Source organism: Carcharhinus amblyrhynchos, chromosome 17 (genome assembly GCF_965287045.1).
Source record: "Carcharhinus amblyrhynchos chromosome 17, sCarAmb.v2.hapA, whole genome shotgun sequence".
In the NCBI taxonomy this organism is placed as follows: Eukaryota; Metazoa; Chordata; class Chondrichthyes; order Carcharhiniformes; family Carcharhinidae; genus Carcharhinus; species Carcharhinus amblyrhynchos.
Genome location: NC_137340.1, coordinates 39,878,550 through 39,890,870, shown reverse-complemented (window position 1 = coordinate 39,890,870; position 12,321 = coordinate 39,878,550). Strand labels below are relative to the sequence as shown.

At 38.4% G+C, this 12,321-nt stretch overlaps 1 protein-coding gene across 1 annotated transcript in view; it reads right to left on the bottom strand.

Moving 5' to 3' along the window:
* The window catches only part of LOC145354582 (uncharacterized), a 160,932-nt gene that overhangs the window by 53,958 nt on the left and 94,653 nt on the right, over window positions 1-12,321 (bottom strand). The window lies entirely within an intron of this gene.

The following is a 12,321-nucleotide window of genomic DNA, read 5'->3' as shown; positions in this document are numbered from 1 at the left end:
ACTTTTATAAAATGTGAAAACTTGTGAAACATTAACAATCTGTTATTCTATTTTCTGCAGTATAACACGCCAGCAATTACATCATAGTGATAACAATTTGGCACTTCACTTATTCTTTTACTTTTTGTTCTTAATATATGTGTAATTATTTATGTCACTGTAAAGTATTGGCATAGTCTCCTGGAGTACAGAAGTTAAAGGAGTCAATGTCAGTTCACTAAAAAGCAAAATTGATTTTGCATCAAGTGTTCAATGCCAAATCCTCTAATTAATGATAATTTAAGAAATAATTACTTCACACTTATAGAATTGTTAGGTTAGTATATTGATATTTGTGTCAATGAAAACAGACTCAGCTGAAAACAAGGTGCTGGCTCTAACTGATGCCAGAGGAAAGAGAAGTAATATTGGAAAGCAAAATAAGTTGGCTAATTCAACTGTCATCGAAATAATCAAATTATATGGGTTTGATTTCAAAATAAGAGGAAGGATTCTAAATAACAGGTTAAGCTAGATGGGCTAACTTACTTTTACTCACCCCTACCTTTTTAGTTAAGTTAGTACTTTGCCCAGACATCCTTTCAGTGAGTTATTTGAGTTACATAAAATTTCCATATCAGTAGTGGAAGTCATGTAGAATTACTTGAAGGTAACAAATATGACTGCTAAAAATGGATAGGGAAGTTATTAACAAGAGTGTCAACAAATGCTGGTTATACTATCATGGAAGCTTTGAGATATTGCCTGGAATTTTACTGCTCCACTCACCGCGGGAATCAGACCAGGCAAGGGGCGGACAATGGAAAGATCCATTGACCTTGGGCAGGATTTTACAGTTTTGGAACGAACGAAGCTGTAAAATCCCACCCATTGCATAAGTCAGCAAAGCAGAAATGACAAAGAAACTGAAACAATTTCGGATGAAAATATCACACTTATGCTCCCAATCGGGGAACAAACTCAAGTGAGTCGAAGAACTGCCCTTACAGTGTTGTGGGCCTATCTCCAAGCTGGCAGTTGAGGTTATAAAATTCAGATGCGAAGGTAACAGCATAATGCTGTGTCTGAAACCTAAATGCTTATGCAGATATTTTATCAGCGGCAGGTGGTGTCGTCACCACATAATAAAGCTACCAGAAACCTAGTGTACTTGTGGGCTGGCAGGGGATGGGAGGAGGTTTCCTTCTGACTGGGTACCCAACTGAGGCCAATTACCCACAATACTCCCACTACCACTTGTGTGCCCTCTCCCCTTGCCAGGCTCTATCAACCTGCTGCCAGCAAACACCAGGATTTACCTCAGTATCAAGATTCATGGCCCTTCCTTGTTGAGGACTGCCATTAGTCCCATAGATACTTCTATCTCCAAACAAACCCAATGCAGAACTGAAAAGCTGCTTCTCTGTAATTTACCGAGCTCCTCCCATTAACCATATCATCAAATGACCCCATCTACCTAAACCCACATTCCATTCCTTTAATCAAAAACCCCAAGGGAAATATTTTGTAAATAAAAGTCCATTAGCTCTATCTTAGTAAATGCTACATGGCTAAAACAAGTAATTATCATGCTCTCCCAGTATCTGAGCTGTATTCCTTCTGGACAAACCAACTACCTTTCGCGAAAAGCTGAATTTTTAACATTCCCCTTGAACACAATATCCATATCAATTGCACTATGATCACTTACTTTCTTATTTTCGCACTTAACCAGAGTATTGTGTCCAATTCTTGTCACCACATTTTACAAAGGATGTGAAAGTCCTTGAGAATTTGCAAGGAGGGTTTACTCGAATGGTTTGTAGGAGAAAGGAATTTAGTTACAAGGTTATGTTGAAAAAACAGAGTCATTCTTCATTCAGCAGGAGGGAAATGAGGGAAGGCCACAATTAATTTAGATGCAATAGATTGCACTTCACAAAGATACATGACAAACAGAGTCGTTCTTCATTCAGCAGGAGGGAAATGAGGGAAGGCCACAATTAATTTAGATGCAATAAATTGCACTTCACAAAGATACATGACATCTTTGAAGATGTAATTAAATTAGTGGACACAGGCAACTTAGTATGTATAATTGTATTTTCAAAAGGTGTATGGTCAATATTTCTGAGATTTCTTTTTAGGACACAAAAAAAGATGGTGTTTCATATGTAATGTCAAATACCAACTGAAATCTAGTTTATTCTAGTTTGACTGCATATACATACATACACACACAATTTGTCACAAGAGGCTGCTATTTATCTATTACACTCCTCCTTCCTTAGTGAGAAAGAATACAATGTTCAAATTCTACACAAACTACGTACATTTCATAGTTTTTTTTCATGTTTTTACAAATCCAATTTAACCATAGGCTTTCTACTCCCAAGAAGATTCCTCTTTCCTTGATCCAAGCATTTAAAACTTGGGGTCCTTCTGGGCCTGAGCCTAAGAAGCTTTTTCCACAAAGACTGATTCAATTGAATCTTCCACTTCATCAGACATGTCTCACACTGACTTGGACCTGAACCAGTTGGCGTAACTATTGGTACTCTACTCATATCCCAACAATCCAATTTATCAGACTCATTTGATTCTTCCCAGCTGCCTTCTTCTTTGTGATCCTCTGAAGGTAAAACATGAACCAGATGTACAAACCTAATCTTTCTACTACTAAATATTCTTACTAAATGTGTGTGAGGACTGCATATTTTCATCATTCTTCCTGGTAGCCACTTCAACCACTTATGATAATGTTCTTTCTTTCAGACTTCTTACTCTACACCTACTATTACTCTCTTCCTGCCTGTTTTACTCCTCTTCTATGGACGTTAAATATGGTTTCAGTTATGAAAACCTCATTCTCGGCAGTTGTCTAAAAATAAATTCAGCTGGCATTCTGCTATAGTGATATGTTACAATAGATAAACAAACGTTACCAGTTTGTGATCAATGACACCTGACATTTCTTCCGATTTGTACCCAGCACTTGTTTAACAAGAGCACACTTAACAATTTGTACTGGGTGCATAGCCACTCCATTTGAAGCGGAATAATACACTGGGATTAAAATATGTTTAACCCTACTGATTCTCATGAATTTTACAAACTCTTCTGAATAAAGCTGAAGGCCATCATTGGACACAATATCATCTGGGAATCCATAAACAGAAAGTGAACTATGTGGAAAATATCTGGAATTTTGCAAGTTGTTGTTCGAATCATTGGGAAATCAGTTTTCCAGTTTCACTAGACTCCTGGGGAAACTTGGCAATCATGTCATCTTGAATCGCGGTTTTTGCCTCCAATTCAACTTAATCTGTGGTTAACCAGCTTCTTCCTAACAAGGTTGGTTTTTCACCCTTCACTGCAATGATGAGTAATTTTGCACACTGCTCCTTATACACATTTCTCATCATGAAGATTCTGTGCGTGATTTCTTCAGCGATTCAGGCATCATCTGATGTCTCCGTATAAACTTCCATGTTTACTAGAACTCCATTCAGCACTAGTTAGACTACAATGCCCTGCGAATCTCAATTGGACATCCTTGTTTTTCAGATCGTATGGGTCTCAACCAACCCCTCTTTGACTGGTGCTGCTTGATGACTGTATGTAGTGATTGCCATTTCCTCCAGCAGTGTTTTCTCTCCTTACATTCTTTCCACGTGCCTTGGCAAGCTGACTGGTCCTCTTGCAGGTGTAACACTTGGTCTTCAGAAATGGCCAATTCTGTGCCTGGTGTTGCTCTAAGCACCAGTAACGGGATATTTTAGTCCATCCGTAACTACTAATTACTGCCATCAGGGCCTTCTGCTTACATAGCTACAACTTATATACCTCAGTAAATGACTGGCAGTTGTTAACTTTGACTTTTCTCGAGTCATATTTTGCCATGTCCATGGACACAGCTGTTTGGCAAGCTATGTTGAAAGTTAACTTTGACAATGTCCCCATCTTACTGTGAGTTGTTTACTTCTTAAATTGATAAATCTATCTTGCCACCCTTGCTCTTGAAATTCACCAAATTTATAAAAGATGAACAGCTTTTTCAAAACCACAATAAAGTCTCTCAATGCCTTCACTGGGCAACTGTTCCATTCTGACAGCTGTCTGCAATCTCCAACTTGTCACTGTAATGCTGCTCAAGCTTGCATGAAATGTCCATCAGTGGCTCTTGGCTTAGTAGGAGTGAGCAAATTCTTGAGTGTTCCATAGGCTCCTGGGACTGCTTCGCCAGAAATATTGTCCTTTTTCTTTCTCCAACTGCCTGATTAACAGCTAGATTATCAGGATCTTATTAGCAGTGAGCAACATCTTGTTCACCTAAAGAGTCTTGGTTATGGCCGTATTCCTCCAGACATTCAGTAATACCTGTAATATAGATGTCCACCCATGGGTATGAACATCCTTTTCATGAAGACTATATTTTCAAAACTATTTCTGAGAAAAAAGGCATCTAAATTTCTCTATTGGTTTACTGGAAACTTCTCCCTTCCAAATTTGTTCAGCTAGGATCACGCACAATCCTACTTCATTTCCAAACCGTGATATCTTTACAGGACTGAAAGAGAGAGATGTGTAAAGTGATGTGCCTATATGTACCCAAATAGCCACACAAGGGTGATATTACACTATTAAATTTTCCACATCAAATACCTTTAAAGAAGGTAAATGAATTAATGACAAATTAGCTAGTCACATTGAATATTTGTTTGACATTAGACAACACGTGGTAGTAAGAAATGGACAAGGCAATGTCTGTACAGTGACAATAAATACTGGTGCAGAGATCTGTTATAGTTAAGCGCTTTTAATATAATTCAAGGAGTTGAAGATTGGTACTTATAATAACTTCAAATTTGCAGGTAGCACCAAAGAATATGCACAGGTGATCAATGTAAGACTACTGTCCAATAATAGTTCTGAAAAAAGTTGGCGGATAAACAAAGGACTACGGAAAAATATAAAAAATTCACATTGGGTATACACATTTGAAGTTTTTTATATCAAATAAAGGCATCAATTTGAAAAGTAGAAAAATAGAAAAAGAATGGCAATGATTATCAACCATATAATGAAAGTACTAGACAACAGGAAACTTCAGAATGAATTTCAAAGTTTTGTTTAATAAAAATTTTAAGTCTGTGTGTCTGATTAATAATCCCATCTTAAGAATAGGAGCACACTTTGAATAAAAGACATTGATAAAGTATACAGCATAAGGTTGAGGAAAGTGTGTCTTGGGGATATTACAAATGCACTCACAGAGCAAAATGTGTTTGCATCAGAGGAATATAGGTGAGGATAGATAACATGATTTTAAGTTTTTACAGTGCAAGATGAGTTTACAACCTGAGTTAAAAAAATTGCAAGTCTCAAGCAAGACCAGAAATTGGAGAAGTTATTTCCATGCTGAACAGTGGTTAAATTGAATAGATTCTGGGTTAACACTATGTCAATTAATTTCTGTAAAAGGAGTAGGACAAATGACTGCTTAAAAATAGGATTATAGGCTAAAAGAACAAGTATAGGCAAAAGTTCTTGTTCAATATATGTCATGGTTTTAGCGCTGCTGAAGCCACAGGATTGTCATTTGTGGTGTGCAGATGTTCAGGCTAAATGTAGATTGTAATGTTAGACACGCTGACAATTTTGCTCAATTATTTTTGGGGATTAAGGAAAGATTTTGCAATTTTATCTTTTTGAAGTTCTATTTGTGGTTATACAACTTTCTTAAAAGACAGAAAAATGTTAGGAAAGAGCAGAACAATGCAAGTTATGAATGAGACAGAAGGATTAGGCTTGATGAGCTGAATTAAATTTTTTGTTTCACCATTTTTTGTAGTCTTACAAAACCTTTGATTGAACATAAGCAATTGGACAACTTCATGCAGCTCATAAGGCTTTCTTTTCCATTATTTAGAATAGTCAGTCCTGCTCTGTACAGATAAGTTAAAACGTTTGATCCAGTCTACAATGTGCTCACTTGTTGTTCATTATGTTGCTCCCATTAGGCTTGGCATGAGATATAAAGGCAAAAATTGCAATGCTGTCTTCTAATGTCGATGGAAAGTCTCACCAAATGCAAACATGAGTTTGAGATAAAGTTAGATAATTGCAGTTCGGATTCCATGCTCGTATCTGGTGAGGCTCCTTGTTTGTGTCTAGCAAAGTTTTGCATGTAATAATTAACTACATATATAATGGCTGCATACATCATAACTGTTGTCCAAATTAAGCTTATAGTAAGGCTACAAAGCATGCAGTGAACTTAGAATACTACTGGACCTGAATTCGTCACACATTGAACTAATGTTATTATAAAGAAGAATACATCCTATTACAGAAGTCAGAGATCCTGCAATATTCTGCAAGACGATTTAGAAATTAGCTAGCAACATCTCAAAAATAGAACCTCAGTACTTAGCAACCCATAGGTTGATATGCCTTACATGATCATTTAAACCTTCAGTTACAATCCTATAATTTAGGATTATATTTTGTTAAGGGAGGTCGGAAAGAAACATTTCAAATGTAGTTTTTTTTGTGGGGGGTGCGGTTCATCAGGCTGCTTAACTGGCTCCAGAGAAATCCACACAATTAAAAAAAAATGTTCATTTCACAACCTCAGCAACCATAAACTCTTCATAGCCAAGGAGGTACATTTGAATTGTAGCCACTGTTGTAACGTAAGGAAGTGCAATTGTCAATTTGCAGACAACAAAGTCCTTAAACAGTAATAGAACAATTGATTAGATGATTTGTTTTAGTTGGTTGAATGTTCGCTTGGTCACTGAGAGAACTCCCTTATCTTATTTGAATAATTAGGTTGTCTACATCCATTTGAAAGGATAGACAGGCTATGAGTTAGCATTTCATCTGAGATAGGCAGATCTCCCTCAATATCATACCAAAATGGTATTGTAAATTGGGTGCTCAAGTCTCTGGAGTGGGAGTGAGATTTGAGTGAGAGTCAAAGGCAAGAGTGTTACTACTAAGGCAAGGTGGTGACCTCTTTAATTAAAGTAGCTCCTGACTCCTGATAGGGACTGTACACATTTTTTTTTGCAAGAATATATATTAAATTGTTTAAGTCCAGGGAAATGAAGTGGAATTAGGAAGGAATTAAGGTTCAAGGACCCTTAAATATTTGTAGGAATAGTGTTGGAATTTGGCCAGCTAACATCCACTTACGAACTTCCTTTTCATTATCCAGTTAGGACCATCATGCCTGTTAAAGCATCAACTTGATGCATTTTCTTGAGCTGATTGGCAATTTTTCCAGTTGGGTGGCATGTCACACGTCTACCCTTTTCACATCCCAGCAGTATGCAGGCTCACTTGCTCAATACGAACAGTTGAGGGTCAGTCTAGTTCAGATATCAGATAACTACAGCATACTGACTTCCAATTTTCCATTGCCAAACATGTTTTCTGAGATCCAGCTCAACTAAAAGGGATCACACTTATCTCCTCTCTACACCCAGAAGGACAGTCACTAAATGGCAATAAGACAATGGGTGAAATGATGGTTTTAAGCCCTTGCTGGGCAAACAGCAAGAAGAAAATAATTTAACTCTCACTTTAATCTGCAACAAGGATTAAGTAAAATTTAGCAACGTTGCATGCCTCTTTGGCAGACAGCAACAAATAAATTCATCAATGATTAAACTAATCCTGAGTATTGTGGTTGAGATGTTTTACTTACTACATCTTCTGAGGTGGGTATACTGGTGTTCAGTAATTCCACAGACACACATCATAGGGTGAAATTGGACCTTGTTTATCAGACAGAAAACAGGCACAGGAATTCTAACTGAGCAGGCCAACCTCCCACTCCCAGACAGCACGGAAAACCACATTGGACAAGTAGAGGCGGACACCTAAAGTGGGCATTAGGGGCCTTGAATATGCTGAGAAGGGGCCTTATACCTCTTCTAGGGCCCATCCTGAATTTATACTCTGAGCAGGCATTGAGTCTACTCTGTTCATGATTATCTGGTCCACATGCAAAGTAACTGCAAGAGGTTGCCATTAAGAGATAGGTAACTTTACAGAAACAAAACCCTTTTACAGTCAGGAATAGCTGGACTTCTCTCAGCTGCTCCGTGACATTGGGAACCACTGTCAACCTGTGTCAGGCTCCACTTAATTTTCTTTCCAGAACCTCGGCTGATGTGACAGGTGGTCTGATATTCGAAGGGACAGAGTGGCAAGCTGCTGGTAGGAAGTAACTCATCCAGAATATTAACCCAGGACCAGACAATCAATTTTAGACATTCATGACACCTGCCTCCTCTGGCACATGCAGCACTCACACCACCTGATTTGTGCCTGAAAGCGGATATGAACCAATTTGTCACCCACATTTTTGAACTGCTGATTCTTTTGAACCTAGGGAAAGTCTGAATGAAAATGTACTACATTACCTTTTTAATAGAGTGCAAAATGTTGTACCATTGCAAACGAGTAATGTGCAAAGTAGATTAATGAGTGTTTTTAAATGCAAAATATTTGATGATTAAGCTCATAAGCTGCCTCCGTTTCTGTTATATATGTAGGATATACTTAAAAATAACTTAAATATAAATCCGATGAAATGTGAAAGCTTTGTTTCAACATCCTTACCAAAAACATCTTTTATAATGCATTAGAGATTAATGATTAGCCACAGTTTTAAAGATCAGTAAGAAAGGATTAACTTTATGATTACTTCTGTCAAACTGCAGAGTTGTGTGAATATTTTTGTTTAACTACAGAATACTGATGATCTCATTATGAGGATCAGGCTCGGAAGAGTTATTGAGCATGGCCATGTGAGGAAGCAAAATTATCAGGAGTGCAGTTAGTAATTTTGACCGATTCAACGGCTATATTGGTTCAACTTGTGAACACCACCTTTACACTTATCGGCAATTCCTCCAAGTCAGTTCCACTTAGAATTACATCAATATTTGCTATTTAAATGTTAGAAATTTCTTTGAACATAAGACTTTGGAGCAGTGGTGGATCATTCAGCCCTTCAAGCCAGCTTTGCCATTCAAAAAGGCTGATCTTGTTGCAATCACCTTTCCTTTACTTTCCCATCTGGGCGAAACATGACAAGCATCTCTGGAAAGGCACAATTGGTGGAAACTCATCATGGAAGTGTGACAAATGAAGGGGCTTCTGAACCTACTTAAACATCACCTCCTGCAAGTTCCCCTCCAAGGTACTCACCATCCTGACTTGGAAATATATCGCCATTCCTTCCCAGTCACTGGGTCAAAATCCTCTAACTCTCTCCCTAATGGCATTGTGAGTCAACACACAGCACGCACACTGCAGCATTTCAAGAAAGCAGCTCACCACCACTTTCTTACAGGGCAGCTAGGGATAGGTAATAAACTCTGCCCATCCAGAAACACCCATATCTCATGAATGAATGAAAACAGATGGTGAATAACCATCACCGCTTGACAGTCAAAGGTACTGCCGTGCTGAATCTGACTATCAACAACCGGGGGTTACCACTGACCAGAAAGTTATCTGGACTAGCCCTTTAAATACCATGGCTACAAGAGTAGCTTCGAGACTAAGTATTCAGTGGTAACTCTTCTCCAGACTCCTAAAGCCTGTCCACAATCTCCAAAGCACAAGCCAGCAGTGTAGTGAAACACTAACCCTTTGCTTGGATTAGTGCAGCTTCAAAAATGCTTAAAAAGCTCAATGCCATCCAGGGCAAAGCAGCCCACTTGATGCTTTGTGGATAGGATGTCATTCACATCTCCATCATCATGTACAGTGGCAGTAATGTGTGCCATCCACAATGTGCACTGCAGGAACTCACGAAGCTTCCTTTGACAGCAAACCCAAGACTGCTATCATCTAGAAGGTAAGATGCATGGGAACATCACCTACAGCTTCCCCTCCAAGCCACTCACCAATCTTCACCACCGACGCATAGTGGTAGCAGTGTACCATTTATAAGATACACTACAGGAACTCACCAAGTTTGCGGAGAGTCCTTCCAAACCCACAACCACTTCCATCTAGAACGATAAGGGCAGCAGAGACATGGGGACACCATCATCTGGAAGCTCCCCTCCAAGCCACTCACCATCCTGACTTGGAAATATATCGCCGTTCCTTCACTGTTACTGAGTCAAAATTCTGGAATTTCCTCCCTAAGAGCATTGTGGACATACCTACACCAAACGGACTGGAGCAGTTCAAGAAGACAGCTCACCACCACCTTCTCAGGGGCAATTGGGGATGGATAATAAATGCTGGGTTAGCCAGTGAAACCCACATCACTTGCATGAATACAAAACCTCTACAATGTAAATTGCCTCAAATCATTAAACACACAAAATTATGCGATCTTTTGCACTATTGCATTTGATTCCACCTAGATTAAGCTTTTATCAGGGTGTTAAAAACATGTAGAAATGCCAGGCCAATGTGAGATGAAACAATGTCATGAGTTTTTTTCTGCAATTCATACAGCTCTTTTTTCATCAAAAGCTTAAAAACACAGCTTGTGTGACATTTGGAAGTCTTCCCTGTCTTTACAAAAGTGTCAAAGCACACAAAAAAAAGAGAAGTTCCTTGTATTTATTCAGTAATGCTATAGAAGATTACCAGACATGGAAACATTATTTAAAGGGCCTATTAGATACCACAGGAAAAATTAACAGCTCACTATAATATAATTCATGGATTCTTGGAGAGTTTGGTGAGTTCCTGTAGTGTATCTTGCCAATGGTACAACTGCTGCCACAGTGTTAGAGGGCCTGAATAACAGACCATCCACAAACAATCAAGTGGGCTGCTTTGTCCTGGATGGTGTTAAGCTTATTGAATGTTGTTGGAGCTCCACCCATTTAGGCAGAGTGTTACTCCATCTCTTTCCCTTCCTGAATATTCTCCTAAAATGTCAAATACCCTGAATATTCAGTACACTCTGATTTGTGCCTTGCAGATTATAGACAGACTTTGGGGAGTTTGGATATGTTTCCTGTGTTCTGGCTTTCTCAGCAGGGGAGTTATATTTGTGGCTTTCCAATTCACTGGGATATTTCCAGAATCTGGAAAATTTTGGAAGAGTACAGCTGAGGCCTCCCTGTTGCAGCCTCTTCTTTTAAGATCCTAGGGTGTAGGCCATCAGGTCCAGGGGTCTTATCAGCTTTAAGTTCCATAAGTTTGCTTTGTATTTTATCTCTAGCCATAATAATTGTTTGATGCACTTCCCTCCCTTTTGCAGCCCCCCCCCCCCGCCTGCCCCCAATTCTTTAGTATTGTTGGAATGATTTCTGTGTCTATTACAGTAAAGACAGATATAAAGTATTGGTTCAATGTCTTTCCGATTTCATGTTTCCCTTTATTAATTCCGCAATCCCATCCTTTCTACTTGAGCAGCTCCCTTTCTTGTTCTATATATGTAGAAGCTCTTGCTGTCTGTTTTTATATTTCTTGCTAGTTTGCTCTCAGTTTCTATATTCTCTCTGTTTTTTGGACACTGATGGTTCATTCTTCTCATGGCGTCTTTCTTTCTCAATGGAGTACAAGTATGTATTTGGTGAGAATTACAAAATAGCACCTGAAATGTCTGCCATTGCTTATCTACTATCTTACTTTTTAATGTATTTTGCCAGTCTACTTTGGCCAACTCTGTCTCCATACCATTTTTCTAGCTTATAGCTTAAGACACAAGTTTCAGACCCGAGCTGCACTTTCTTAAACTGAATAGGAAATTCAATTATATTACAATCACTTTTCTCTAGAGGATCCTTTATCATGAGATTATTAATTAATCCTGTCTCATTACACATTGATAGATGTAAAATAATCTAGTACCTTTGTGGTTTACTCCATAATCTATTATTCTTAAAAACTATCCCGAATACACTTGAAGAATTTGTGCTCAATGCTGCCTTTGCCAATTTGATTTCCCCAGTCTACATGAAGATTTAAAGTTGCCCGCAATTACTGCAAGATCTTTCTTATAAGCCATCATTTCTTAATCTATCCTCTACCCTGCAATGTAGCTGTCAAGGGCCTATTGACTACTGCCACCAGTGATTTCTTTCCCTTGCTTTTTCTTATCTCCCAAACTGATTCCACATCCTGATCTTCTCAACCAAGATCATTTCTCACTGCTGCACTGATCTCATCTTTTAATAATAGAGCTACTCCATCTCCTTTCCTTTGCTGAATATCCTCCTAAAATGTTAAATACCTGTGAATATTCAATTCGCAGCCATGTATCTGTAATGGTTACCAGATTATTTCCATTTATTTCTATTCGTGCAATCAATTCACCAGTCTTGTAGAAATGTTGCATGCATTCAG